Source organism: Rhinoderma darwinii, chromosome 5, assembly GCF_050947455.1.
Source record: "Rhinoderma darwinii isolate aRhiDar2 chromosome 5, aRhiDar2.hap1, whole genome shotgun sequence".
Lineage (NCBI taxonomy): Eukaryota > Metazoa > Chordata > Amphibia > Anura > Rhinodermatidae > Rhinoderma > Rhinoderma darwinii.
The window spans coordinates 103829135-103844719 of NC_134691.1; the positions used below are offsets into that span (position 1 = coordinate 103829135).

General features: G+C 40.6%; 1 long non-coding RNA gene across 2 annotated transcripts in view; it reads right to left on the reverse strand.

The window, feature by feature from the left end:
- Positions 1-15585, reverse strand: part of LOC142651524 (uncharacterized) — a 114543-nt gene that overhangs the window by 54202 nt on the left and 44756 nt on the right. The window contains exon 1 of one of the 2 annotated variants that reach the window (XR_012847638.1): positions 9819-10331. The exons of the other annotated variant lie outside the window; for it this stretch is intronic. This is a non-coding gene — a long non-coding RNA (uncharacterized LOC142651524). Of the gene's footprint in view, positions 1-9818; positions 10332-15585 lie in introns of those variants that run through there. 2 annotated transcript variants of the gene reach the window in all.

Here is a 15585-nt window from a genome sequence, read left to right on the forward strand (position 1 = left end):
GGAGTGCATTACACTACGTGTGTAGTGCAATGCATTCCAGCAGCGATCAGAGCTGCAAGTCTAAGTGTCCCCTAGTGGGACAAGTGAAAAAAGTAAAAAAAAGATAATAAAAATGTTTTAAAAAAGTGTAAAAATAAAAGTTATAAATCATATAAACAAACACTTCATTTTTTTCCTATAATAAATCTTTCATTATAGGAAAAAAATGAACACGTTAAAAAAAGTACACATATCTGGTATCACCGCGTTCGTAACGACCCCAACTATAAAACTATCATGTTATTTTTCCCGCACGATGAACACCCCAAAAAAAATCAATAAAAAACGACACCAGAATCGCTATTTTTTGGTCACCACCCCTCTCAAAATAGAGAATAAAAAGTGATCAAAAAGTCGCATGTACCCGAAAATAATACCGATAAAAACTACAACCCGTCCCGCAAAAAACAAGCCCTTACACCGCTTTTTTGACTGAAAAATAAAAAAGTTACGGCTCTCAGAATATGGTGACAGAAAATAAATTATTTTATAAAAATTTTATTGCGCAAATGCTGCAAAACATAAAAAAAACCTATATACATATGGTATCGCCGTAATCGTACCGACCCGCAGAATAAAATATAATGGTCATTTATAGCGCACGGTGAACGCCGCAAAAAATAAACTAAAAAACATTGTCAGAATTGCTTGTTTTTGGTCACCCGGCTTGCAAAAAACTTTAATAAAAAGTGATCAAAAAAAATCGCATGTATCCCAAAATGGTACCAATGAAAAGTACAGATTGTCCCGCAACAAATAAGCCCTCACGCAGCTCCGGTGGTGAAAAAATAAAGAAGTTCTGGCTCTCAGAAATATGGCGATGAAAAATGTGCAGTGTTTTCTAAAAGCGGATAAGATCCGACACCATTTATCAGTGCGACACCGGCCACATATCTATGAATTCTTATTTATTTACCGCATTTTTATACCCTCTTATTATGCCCTGATGGACTCCGCACAGATTACATGTGCCCCCACAGTATAAACTGAAATACCAGCGAAACCCAAAACAGAAGAACTACCAAGCAAAATCTGTGCTCCAAAAGCAAAATGGCGTCCCTCCCTTCTGAGCCCTGCAGCGTGCCCAAACAGCAGTTTGTGCCCACATATATGGCATCACCATACCCGGGAGAACATTGCAATATTCACACCATCCGCTGTGCATTAACCCCTTTGAGCACTATGACTTAATAGCACGTCATGGTGCGGGGGTGCTGTATGGAGCGGGCTCACATGCTGAGCCCGCTCCATACGCTGCGGGCGTCGGCTGTGTATTAGAGCTGACACCCAGGACTAACGGACAGGAACAGCGATCGTGCGGTTACAGAAGCCTGTAAGAATAACAATATACTGCAATACATTAGTATCGCAGCATATTGTACCCGCGATCCAATGATCGCTGGTACAAGTCCCCTAAGGCGACTAATAAAATGTGTAGAAGAATTAAAGTCATTAGTAGTGAGAAAGAAAAAAAAAGTTAAAAATAAACCTTTTCCCATTTTTCTTCAAAAGTAATGTAAAAAAATAAACAGAATTGATATCGCTACGTCCGTAAAAGGCCGAACTATTACAATATACCATTATTTAACTCGCACGGTGAACACCGTAAAAAACTTAAATAATTTAAACCGCCAAAATCGCTGTAGTTTTCGTTTTTACCGCACGGCGAAAGCTGTAAAAATGAAAACCCCCAAAAAATGGAATCAGATTTTTTTCCTATATGACTATATTTTCCTATTTTTTTTCAGTTTCCCAGTACTTTTTATAGCACTTTAAATGGTATCAATAGAAACTACAATTCCTCCCGCAAGAAATAAGCCCTCACATCACTCTACTGACAGAAAAAGAAAAAAGTTATGGCTCTTGGAAGGCGGGTAGTGAAAAACGAAAATAAGAAAGCAAAAAAATGGATCAGTCCTGAAAAGGTTAATTCATTTCTAATGAAAAAAAATGTATGACCACATGTGGGGTATTTCCGTACCCGGGAGAAATAGCTTTACAAAAATTGGTTGTTTATTTCTCCTTTATCCCTTGTGAAAATGAGAAAATTCAACATTTTAGTGGAAAAAAATTGTGATATTAATTTTCTCCGCCTAATTCTAATAAATTCTGCAAAAGACCCGTGAAGTCTAAATGCTCACTATACCCCTAGAAAAATTCCTTGAGGGGGGTTTCCAAAATGGGGTAACTTGGGGGGCTTCCACTGTTTTGGTCTCTCCAGGGCGTTGCAAAGGCGGCATGTCACGGAAAAACAATCCATCAAAATCCGTGCTCCAAAATCCAAATGGCGCTACTTCCGTTCTGAGCGCTGCCATGGGTCCAATCATCAGTTTATTACCACATATGGGGTATTGCCGTAATCAGGAGAAAATGCTTTACAAATTTTGTGGTTCTTTTTTCCTTTATTCCTTGTAAAAATTTAAAATTTCTATGCTTTTTCAGAAAAAAAGTTGATTTTCATTTTCACTGCCTAATTCCACTAAATTCTGCCAAAAACCTGTGTGGTCAAATTGCTAACTATAGCCCTAGAAAAATTCCTTGAGAGGTGTAGTTTCCAAAATGGGGTCACTTTTGGAGGGTTTCCCCTGTTTTGGTCCCTCCAGGGGGTTGCAAACGCGACATGGAACCTAAAACCAATCCAGCAAAATCCATGCTCCAAAATCCAAATGGCGCTCCTTCCCTTCTGAGCCTTGCTGTGGGTCCAATCAGCAGTTTATTACCACATATGGGATATTACCGTAATCGGGAGACATTGCTTTACATATGTTGGGGTGATTTTCTTTATTATTTCTTGTAAATATTAAAAATGTCTATGTTTTTTCAGAAAAAAGTAGATTTTCATTTTTACAGACTAATTCTAATAAATTTAGCAAAAAACCTGTGCGGTTAAAATGCTAACTATACACCTAGATAAATTCCTTGAGGGATGTAGTTTCCAAAATGGGGTAACTTTTGGGGTGTTTCCACTGTTTTGGCACCACAAGACCTCTTCAAACCTGACAAGGTGCCTAAAATATATTCTAAAAAAAAGGAGGCCCAAAATCCTCTAGGTGCTTCTTTGCTTCTGAGGCCTGTGCTTCAGTCCATTATCACACTAGGGCCACATGTGGGATATTTCTAAAAACTGCAGAACCTGGGCAATAAATATTGAGTTGCATTTCTCTGGTAAAACTTTCTGTGTTACAAAAAAAAATGTATTCGAAATTCATTTCGGCAAAAAAAATAACATTTGTACATTTCACCTCTACTTTGCTTTAATTCCTGTGAAACGCCTAAAGGGTTAAAACACTTTGTGAATGCTGATTCGAATACCTTGAGGGGTGCAGTTTTCAAAATGGGGTGACTTCTGGGGATTTTCTAATATATAAGGCCCTCAAAGCCACCTCAGACTGAACTGGTCCCTGAAAAAATAGCCTTTTGAAATTTTCTTTAAAATAAGAGAAATTGCTGCTAAAGTTCTAAGCCTTGTAACGTCCTAGAAAAATAAAAGGACGTTCAACAAACGATGCAAACATAAAGTAGACATATGGGAAATGTTAACTAGTAACTATTTTGTATGGTATTACTATCTGTTTTACAAGCAGATACGTTTAAATTTAGAAAAATGCAAATTTTTGCTAATTTTTTTCTAAATTGTGGTGTTTTTCAGAAATAAATACCAAAATTATCGACAAAATTTTTTCACTAACATAAAGTACAACATGTCATGAGAAAACAATCTCAGAATCGCTCGGATAGGTAAAAGCATTCCAACGTTATTACTACATAAAGTAACACATGTCAGATTTGAAAAAATCGGCTGGGTCCTGAAGGCCAAAACAGGCTGGGTCCTGAAGGGGTTAATGTAGAATTTATCCTGCAACTATATCATGTTTGTCTTGACTGCTATTCTGTACAAAGGTCATTGTTATTTTGTTGTTAAAAGCAAAATTAAAAGCATAAAAAAACAAAAACATTCATCACATTCTTCTTTCTTATCTCAGAATTACAGACTTCAAATTGTTTGCACATTGACTTTTCTCACTTCCCAGACTAAGAAGTAGCAATCCAGTTGAAGGATGAATGCTCCTTCCAAAGTAGTCAGCTGCTTACCCTGAACCTAACTGCAGGAAGAGGATTCCTTGGATCAAACGTAACCATTAAGGTAAGTTCACACAGGGCGGATACACTACGTAAAAGCACACAGCGTATCCGCCCTGTGTGCCGCAAAGAACTCTGCCCGAAAAAAACGCACCAAATTGTGCAGTTTTTAGACCGAAATGTCCGCTGCGGAAAACTGCACCTAAAAAAAAAAAAGATTCATACTTACATAGCCACGCGTCCTGTGGCCCGGCCTCCTGGGATGACTTTTCATCCCATGTGACCGCTGCAGCCTGTGATTGGCCGCAGCGTTCACATGGGATGAAACGTCATTCTGGGTAAGTATAATTTTTTATTTTTTTCCTGAGTTGTGTTTTTTGTGGTGGAATCACTGCGATTCCACCGCCAAAATTGCAACATCTGCTATTTGTTGCGGGTTGTACCTCTGCATTGAATTCAATGGGGAAATCCCGCAACAAATAAGCAGCGTTTACGCAAATACAATTGACATGCTCTGGATTAAAAAAAACGCACTGCATGTCAATTTCTGAGCATTTTTTCTGCTCAGCATTTGCGCAGCGTGTGGATGAGATTTGTTCTATCTCATCCACTTTGCTGCTACAGTATTATGCTGCGGATTTTGTTGCGGAAAGTCTGCAGTATTTACTCTACGTGTGAACTGACCCTAAGACACTTCCTTGAGCACAGGCAGGAGGAACCCCATTTCTTTTTATTTTGTATACAGGGTTAATACTCTCCTGATAGGTTCACCTTAGGCCCCATGCACACGACCGTAAAACCGCAGACCGTAACACGGTCCACGGTTTTACGGACCTATTCAGTTCTCTTGGCCGCGGACACCTGGATGGGTGTCCGTGCCGTAGAACCGTGACGGGAATTATGGAGCATGTCCGTTTTTTTGTGTTTTATGTGTCGTACTCCCATACTTTGTATGGGAGCACGGCCCGATAATGCGGGTGGCCATCAGCAGATGGGCCGCAATTACGGGAACGGTCGTGTGCATGGGGCCTTAATGTGTGGTAAAGTAACATCATAATAAACATTACTAAAACAAATACAAGTGAGCACGTTCACATAATGAAAAGGCAGTCTATTGTTAGAAATGCTATCTACATTGTACTGTTTCCAGGAAGCTGCTCATCTAATTTTGCTATATTCAGCTGCAGGTGACCCTTAGAGAACATAAAGTTGACAGCTTTAGAGCTTGTCCACACGTAGCGGAATGTCCGCAGAAACTAGCAGAAATTCCGCTGTGGAAAAACCGCACCATATCCTGCGTTTTTTTACTGCAGAAAATGGTGTGGATTTGGCTACGTTTTTTTCAATGCATTCTGCAGCAAGAATTGACATGCTGCAGTACGAAAAATACACACCGCAGGTGAATGTCTGCACAGAAATTTTACACAGCGTGTAGATGAGATTCATTAGTTCTCAACCACTTTGCTGCTATTGTATTCTGCTGTGTATTTTCCATCCGCAGTTCCAGACGGAAAATATGTTGCAATTCCGTTACGTGTGGACAAGCCCTTAGAGAGTCCTATATATGGAAACAAGACCATTTTGCTAACATCTCTGCATGATGCACGGTGCTTGTTATTAGAACCCGGCTGTGTATGAGACATACATTTATTGTAGCGCCAGCGGACTGTGCTCACTGGGGCCCGCCTCCTCCGGGATGTCGGTGAGCTCTGTCAGGCAATGAGCTAATCTGCCCATAGTAAAAGTGTTCCCAGAATATTCCTGGATACCCTGGTCCATTAACCCCTTCCCGCACCTTGACGTTAATGCACGTCAATGTGTGCAGTCACTTCGCGCACCTTGACGTGCACTAACGTCAGTGCTTTGACAGTTAACCGCCGCGCGGCGCTACACCGCAGCGGCGGTTAACTGTGCAGGGTGTCTGCCCTGCTCTCCCCGTCGCCGATCAGCGGCCTGTCGCCGCTGAAATCGGCAATTAACCCCTTCGATGCGGTCGTCGATTGCGAACACCACATTGAAGAGGTTTACAGCGGATCGGCAGCCAGAGGCCAGACAATGACCTCCGGGTTGCCATGTACGGAAGCCTCGGAGGATCAGCCTCCAGCCGGTCCTCCGATGCTTCCTGTCAGTGTGACTGTCACGTCACAATGACAGTTAGAACACATTACACTACGTGTGTAGTGTAATGTGTTCCAGCAGCGATCAGAGCTGCAAGTCTAAGTGTCCCCTAGTGGGACAAGTAAAAAAAAGTTAAAAAAAATAATAAAAATGTTTTTAAAAAGTGTAAAAATAAAAGTTAGAAGTGACATAAACAAAGAATGCTTTTTTTCCTATAATAAGTGTTTTATTATAGGAAAAAAATTAACACGTTAAAAAAAGTACACATATTTTGTATCACCGCGCTCGTAACGACCCCAACTATAAAACTGAAATATTATTTTTCCCGCATGGTGAACACCGCGAAAAAAATAAACGAAAAACAGTGCCCGAATCACAATTTTTTGGTCACCACCCCTCCCAAAATATACAATAAAAAGTGATCAAAAAGTTGCATGTACGCCAAAATGGTACCAATACAAACTACAACCCGTCCCGCAAAAAACAAGCCCTTACACCGCGTTTTTGACTGAAAAATAAAAAAATTATCGCTCTCAGAATATGGTGACACAAAAAATAATTTATTTTATAAATAAGTGATTTTATTGCACAAACGCTGCAAAACATAAAAAAATTATATACATATGGTATCGCCGTAATCGTACCGACCCACAGTATAAAATATAATGGTAATTTATAGCCCAGGGTGAACGCCATAAAAAAAAGAATAAAAAACATTGTCAGAATTGATGGTTTTTGGTCACCTTGCTTGCCAAAAAATGGAATAAAACGTGATCCAAAAAATTTCTGGTACCCCAAAATGGTACCAATGAAAACTACAGATTGTCCCGCAAAGAATAAACCCTCACACAGCTCCGGTGGAGAAAAACTAAAACAGTTCTGGCTCCCAGAATATGGCGATGCAAAATGTGCAGAGTGTCCAAAAGCAGATAAGATTGGGTGCCATTTATCAGTGCGACACTGGCCACATATCTGCGTATTATTATTTATTTACCCCATTATTATACCCTCTTATTATACCCTGATGTACCCCGCACAGATAACATGTACCCTGATGTACTCCGCACAGATCACATATGCCCCCACATTATAAACTGAAACACCAGTAAAACCCCAAACAGAACTACTACCAAGCTACATCTGCGCCCCAAAAGCCAAATGCCGCTCCCTCCCTTCTGAGCCCTGCAGCATGACCAGTTTGCGTCCATAGATATGGCATCGCCATACCCGGGAGAACCCGGTTAATATTTTATGAGGTATTTGTCTTCAGTGGCACAAACTGGGCATAACATGTAGTGCACTAAAATGGCATATGAGTGGAAAAATTTAATTTTTCACTCTGCACCATCCGCTGCACATTAACCCCTACGCGCACCACGACATAGAATGTCTTAGTGTGGGGGGTGATGTATGGAGCGTCTCACGTGAAAAATAAAGCATTTAAACCTGCAAAATCACAGTTTTTTGGTCACCTTGGCTCTACCTAAAAATGTAATAAAAAGTGCTCAAAAAGTTGTATGTACCAAAAAATGGTACCAATAAAAACGACCGCTCGTCCCTCAATAAATAAGCCCTCATACCGCTCTATTGACTGAAAAATAAAAAAGTTGTGGCTCTTGGAACGCGGGGAGGAAAAAACTAAAAAGGAAAAGAAAAAAATGGATCAGTCCAGAAAGGGTTAATTACTTTCTAATGAAAAACCATTTATGACCACACGTGGGGTATTGCCGTACTCGGGAGAAATTGCTTTACAAATGTTGGGCAGCTTTTACCCCCTTTATCCTTTGTGAAATTGAAAAAATGCAACATTTTAGTGGAAGAAATGTCGATATTCATTTTCACGGCCTAATTCTAATAAATCCTGCAAAAGACTTGTGGGGTCTAAATGCCCACTATATCCCTAGATAGATTCTTTAAGTGGTGTAATTTCCACTTTTGGGGGGTTTCCACTGTTTTGGCCTCTCAGGGGCTTTGCAAATGCGACATGGCACCCAAAAACCATTTCAGCTAAATTTGAGCTCCAAAAGACAAATAGCGCTCCTTCCCTTCTAAGCCCTGCTGTGGGTCCAAACAGCAGTTTATTACCACATATGGCATATTTCCGTAATCGGGAGAAATTGTTTTACAAATGTTGGGGTGCTTTTTCTCCTTTATTCCTTGTAAAAATTAAAAATGGCTACCTTTTTTCAGAAAAAAAGTAGATTTTTACCTTTACAGAATAATTCCAATAAATTCAGCAAAACAACTGTGGGGTCAAAATGCTAACTTTACCCCTAGAAAAATTCCTTGATGAGTGTAGTTTCCAAAATGGGGTCACTTTCTGGGGGTTTCCACTATTTTGTTCTCTCCAGTGCATTTCAAACGCGACATGGCACTGAAAACTATTCCAGCAAAATCTGAATTTCAAAATCCAAATGGTGCTCCTTCCTTTCTGAGTCCTGCTGTGGGTCCAAACAGCAGTTTATTACCACATATGGGGTATTGCTATAATCTGGAGAAATTTCTTTACATATGTTGGGGTGTTTTTTCTCTTTTATTCCTTGAAAAAATTAAACATTTCTATGTTATTTCAGAAAAAAAGTAGATTTTCATCTTCACATACTAATTCAAATAAATTTAGCAAAAAAACTGTGGGTTCTAAATGCTAACTATACCCCTAGATAAATTCCCTGAGGGGTGTAGTTTCCAAAATGAGGTCACTTTTTTTTTTTTTTTATTGTTTTGGCCCCAAAATCCACTAGGTGCTCCTTTGCTTCTGAGGCCTGTATTTCAGTAAATTAGCGCACTAGGGCCACATGTGGGATATTTCTAAAAACGGCAGAATCTGGGCAATAAATAATAAGTTAAATTTCTCGGGTAAAACCTTCTGTGGTATAGAATTTTTTTTATTACAAATGAATTTTGTAAAAAAAAAATGAAATTTGTAACTTTCACCTCTACTTTGCTTTAATTCCTGTGAAATGCCTAAAGGGTTAAAACACTTTCTGAATGCTGTTTTGAATACTTTGAGGGGTGCAGTTTTCAAAATGGGGTGATTTATGGGGACTTTCTAATATATAAGGCCCTCAAAGCCACTTCAGAACTGAACTGGTCCTTGTAAAAATCGCCTTTTGAAATTTTCTTGAAAATATGAGAAATCGCTGCTAAAGTTCTATGTCTTGTAACGTCCTAGAAAAATAAAAGAATGTTCAAAAAACGATGCCAAACTAAAGTAGACATATGGGAAATGTTAACTAGTAACTATTTTGTGTGGTATTACTATCTGTTTTACAAGCATATACATTTAAATTTAGAAAAATGCAAATTTTTGCAAATTTTCTTCAAATCTTGGTGTTTTTTACAAATAAATATTGAATTTATCGACCAAATTTTTTCCCTAACATAAAGTACAATATTTCACGAGAAAACAATCTCAGAATCACTTGGATAGGCAAAAGCATTCCGGAGTTATTACCACATAAAGGGGCACATGTCAGATTTGAAAAATCGGCTTCGTCCTGAAGGCCAAAACAGGCTCAGTCCTGAAGGGGTTAAAGGAACTCTGCCCACTATCCCAGTGCCTGAGCAATGTTGTTACTAACCTAGTGTTAGACTGCGAAGGTTCCGTATACTGTTTCCTGAATCCTGTGTCCGTGACTTGTCCTGAGTCCTGTGTCCATGACCAGTCCTGTATCTTGAGTCCTGTGTCTGTGACCAGTCCTGTGACGTGACCACTCCTGTATGCTGAGTCCTGTGTCCATGACCACTCCTGTATTCTGTGTCCCATACTCTGACACCAGCCTGCTTCCAGTAATCCGGCACCAGCCTGCTTGCAGTAATCCGGCACTAGACTGCTTGCAGTAATCCAGCACCAGCCTGTATCCAGTAATCCAGCACCAGCCTGCTTCCAGTAATCTGTGACTGTATTACATCTGTCTGGTCAGTAGCTACTCCATTGCGTCATAGTAGTTGGTGTTTAATATGCTAATCTTAATAGAAAGAAAGTTGGAGTAAGATGCAACACATTTATTAAGAGGCAAACAACTACGACTGTGCCATCTATTCCCATCGTTCATACATTTTTTTTAAAAATAAATACTTATCTGAATGCTCCGTGCCCTGAATGCTCTGTGTGTCCGCCACCATCACATCCTTCCCCCTAATGGCAAATTTTATAGAAGATCAAAGCATCACAGGGAGATCTTGATATGTAGTTGTTTATCGGATCAAATATAACCCATAATAAAGTTTGCGGTTTTGGCAGAAGTTGCCTTTTTCCTACTTGAAAAAGGCAACGTGTCGGCTTAATAAGTCATATTACTATTATTTTGTATTATACTGCAACCCTCTGGTACGCATGCTACGTCAACTCACTATCGTTTGTGAATGATATTTACATTTACTAGTGCCCCACTAATTTAAAGTATTATTAACAAGTGTCTTAGAGAAATCTGTTATTTTCACAAAATTGGTATTAGATCACTGTCATTCAAGTTAAAAAATAGATAATTAGCATTAAAGTGATTTGTAAATAAGAATATGTATTAGAGACTCTGCAATCAGAATGTCCACCAAAACTGTATGTCCAAAAGTTACTTGTATAGTTCAGTAGTGTGATAAACTATCTGTAGCCTCACGTCAGGATATTTTTAATTTGTTTATACACATTAGATTAGACCATCAGCCAAGTCCTCTACATTTATTAACAGCAGGCCATGTGACATTTCGGGAGCCACGCCCCCTTCCTTATGGTGATGTGAGGATACAGAAGAAGTTTGTTTCATATTTTATCATGCCCCTATACTATACAAGTAGTATTTGTAAAGCAACAAAACCATTCACCTTTTAATGAATCTTTATAATTACGATTTTAATCTCAAAATTGCAGCATTAGATCTCAGGTGAAAAGTAGACTAATGCAGTAGGAGGCAGTATCAGCTCTGAATAATTGTATGTCGCTGCATAAATTCTAAAAATACACAATTGGAGATAGGAACTTAACATGTGTAAACTTTTACTACTAGGGTATGTTCACACAGGTCAGATACGCTGAGTAAAAGTACACAGCGTATCCGCCATGGTGAACGCCGGGAATTCCCCTCAAAAAACCGCACCAAATTTTGCTGCGGTTTTTGGCCAGAATGTCCACTGCAGAAAACTGCACGTAAAAAAAATCCATGCTTAGGCCTCATGCACACGACCGTAAAAACTCCCGTTATTACGGGTCGTAATTACGACCCGTAATAACTGGCTCATAGACTTCTATTGGCCACGGGTACCTTCCCGTTTTCTTACGGGAAGGTGCCCGTGCCGTTGAAAAAGATAGAACATGTCCTATTTCAGGCCGTAATAACGGCACGGGCAGCCCATAGAAGTCTATGGAGCTCCCGTAATGACGGATGGCTACGTGTGTGCACCCGTGATTATGGCAGTGTTGCTAGGCGACGTCAGTAAATAGTCACTGTCCAGGGTGCTGAAAGAGTTAACTGATCGGCAGTAACTCTTTCAGCACCCTGGACAGTGAATTTCGATCACAATATAGAGCAACCTGTAAAAAAAAAGAAAAGACGTTCATACTTACCGAGAACTTCCTGCTTCTTCCTCCAGTCCGGCCTCCCGGCCGTTGCCTTGGTGACGCGTCCCTCTCGACATCCGGCCCGACATCCCTGGATGACGTTTCAGCCCATGTGACCGCTGCAGCCAATCACAGGCCAATCACATGCTGCAGCGGTCACATGGACTACCGCGTCATCCAGGGATGTCGGGCTGGATGTCAAGAGAGGGACGCGTCACCAAGGCAACGGCCGGGTAAGTATGAATTTCTTTTACTTTTACCTCGGAAAGGGCTGCCCCTTCTCTCTATCCTGTACTGATAGAGAGAAGGGGCTGCCGATTAGTGCAGTGCAATTTTGCAGAGAATACGTGCCCGTAAATACGGGTGGAATACGGGTGACACCTGGCCCGTATTTACAGGCACGGGTCCGTAAATACTGGTGCAAAATGGGTCGAATACGTGTGACACCGGACCTGTATTTACGCCAGTATTTACGGGAGGGAAAAAATACGGTCATGTGCATGAGGCCTTACTCGTAGCATTGACCACACGTCCTTCTGATGTCCTGCAGCCCAGCCTTCTGGGAAGACGTTTCATCCCATGTGGCAGATTGAGTAGACCATAGGCCCAGGGCTGTTCCTCACACTTGGGCCCTGCTTCACCACTGTGCTAGCATTGAAAAATAAGTGTTATGCTTCCCCTTGTCAAAGGGCTGTGTCCCTACGTACTGACAGTGTCCAACCATCGCTGACAGCATCACACTGTGTACGGACACATCCTCCTGACAAGATTAACCCCTTAAGGACACGGCCAATTTTGGCCTTGAGAACAGAGCAATTTTTTTTACATTTCCCTCTTTGCATCCCGACGCTCATAACGCTTTTATTTTTTGTACGCCGTAGTTGTATGAGACTTTGTTTTTTGCGGGACGAGTTGTACTTTATGTACGTACCATTTTTTGGTACAAATACATTATCGTTTAATTTCTATGCATTTTTAATTAGATTAAAATGCAGAAAAAAAAGCAGTTGCGCAGCAGTTTTAATATTTATTTTTTTTTACACCATACACCGATCATCATAAATAATGTTATACATTTGTTGTACAGGTTGTTACGGTCGTGACGATACCAAATATGTCTATATTATTTCATGTTTTGGGACTTATATTTTAAAAAGTTGATTTATTATAAAAAATGTGTGTTTCTGTGTATTTTATTTACTTTTTATTTATTTATTTACCATTATTTTTTTTTGACATTCATTAAACTTTTTTTTTTAATCCCATAAAGGGATTTATCATTTTTATTTTGTAACTGCAATGTACTGGCATAGATCTATATGCCAGTACATTAGCCTGTGTACTGATTGTACACAGGCAGTTGTTAGGGCATACTGAGGTATGCCCTAACAACAGGAAATATGTTCAGACAGCCCTGGGGTCCTTCACTGGACCCTGGGCTGTCTGGCCATACGAGTTGTGGGCTTTGATCGCGTCACAGTTATTTTCTGTGACGCGATCAATGTGCAGTCCCCTCTCTTTGAACGCCGCGATCAGCTTTCATCGCGGCGTTCAAAGGGTTAACAGCGGAGAGAAGATGTTTCTCTCCTCTCCGCTGTCAGAGCGGGGCCGTGGCTGTGTATTACAGCCGTTGCCCCGCTCTCGATCGCGCGCACAGACGCGCGCAGGGACGGCTGTCACACAGGACGAGTATGCTCGTCCTAATGCGCGAAGTGCTCGCCGCTCAGGACGAGCATACTCGTCCTGTGTCGGCAACCAGTTAAATGTAACACCCATTTGTCTATTAGTCCTGGACTACACAAAGACTTTTTGTGGAATACAGGGATTTCCTGTAACAGACATATTAGGAGAGGTGACAGACTCTCTATAAATCCCGTGACTCACAGGAGACGTTTTCTCAGACTCTATTCATTCTTTTTCTTCTCCATCCGGTCCAGACCTCATGACAACTTCAACCCATTTCTGCAGAATTTGCCGCTCAGATGTCCTCAGCTCCTCACTTTTCCAACATTTACGCATCTATAAACTAAGAAAAAATTCTCATGGTGCTATACACTATGCTTCTAAATATAATAGCACCATACACTGCGCCCCTGAAAATAATTTAACCATACACTCCGCCCCTGAATATAATAGTACCATATTGTGCCCCTCAATATAATAGTACCATACTTTATGCCCCTGAATACAATTGTGTCAAACACTGTAAAATAAAGCACCACACACACACACACAAACACACTGCCTCCTGTCGAAAGTGCCACTAACAATGCCCCCTGTAGAAAGTGACACTCACAGTGCCCCTTGTAGATAGTGCCAGTCTCAATGCCCGCTAATGCTACACAGCCCCGTCTAGATATTGCCACACTGCCACCCTCGATTGGAGATCTGAAAAACTGGAAAAGTCTCAGGCCTAATGGCTACACTGCTCTAATCTACAAAATGTTATCTGATCTTCTGGCCCCTAATGACCTCAATGTATGTAATTCCATAGCCACCTCTTCCCAGTTCCCGTCACAATCTCTTCTCACCCATGTCACGGTCATTTCTAAATCTGAGAACGATCACTCCCAATGTGTTAACTACCATTCTTTTTCACTGATCAACGTAGACGTCAAACTCTATGCTAAACTGATTGCATCTTGACTCCAGCCTCTCTTGCCTTCTATAATCCACACTGACTGGGTAGGTATTGTACAGAAGGCCAGGGATAATACCATTAAAACCATGTCCATGATTTCTTGGGTTAGGGCCGGGGTATCTCCCATGTGTCTATTATCAGTCGATGCTGAAAAAGCATTTGACAGTGTACATTGGGAGTTTCTTTGGTCCGATATTGGCGTGGGGGGCGTATTATGGCTTTATAGTCCAACCTTTCAGCTCAAATTCATGTTAATGGTCAATTGTCTCATCCCTTCTCCATCAGAAATGGTACTAGACAGGGGTGTCCCCTGTCCTCTCGGCATACTCACTATAGAGACCCTTGCTGTTGCATTATAGCACAACCCTGGCATTTCCCCTGTATAATGTATTATAATGTATATATTATGTAGTATAATATATTATAATGTATATTACATTTTGTATAATGGTTAAGGTTGGTCGCGAGATGCATAAATAAGCGGATGTTAGTATCCCTGTTATCCTTAAAGAATTTGGACTTTTTGGAGCCCATAGTAACTTTAAGGTCAAAAACCATAAATTGGAGCCCCTTAAAGTCTTTTTACCCCAGACACTGGTGACTTCCCTTTGCGCGTCCTTCACATTTCAATGGGAATCATATTAAATATTGGAGGTTCTGATACCTTCAGACGTATTTCACCTTTCCGTTACAATTTTGGTCCCTTACTTAAAACGATTGAGGCGGATCTATCCAGATGGTCTGAAGTCACTTTTTCTTGTTACGGGAGAATGAACGCCCTAAAAGTGGATGTATTTCCACATTTGCTATACTATTTTCAAGCACTGCCAAAACTACTACCCATGTGGTTCTTCTGTAAGCTCATTTGCGTCTCGCTAGTCTTTATCCGGGATGGGGGTGAGGAATAAACCACCAAGTCTGCACATTTCAGTATTCACTAGGCTGAAACAGGATGGGCAAGAGGGCTTACCAGATTACCACTTTTATCACACAGCTGCATTGGCTACTTGTATTATTGATTTATTTCATGGTACAGGTCTTAATAGATGGATGTCTTTAGAGACCTCTTTTCTACTTCCCTCCTGTGGATTTCCCCGTCCTTCTGTCCCAGTTCCAAATCCAGGTCCTTTCTCATGAATATATTACTGTCATA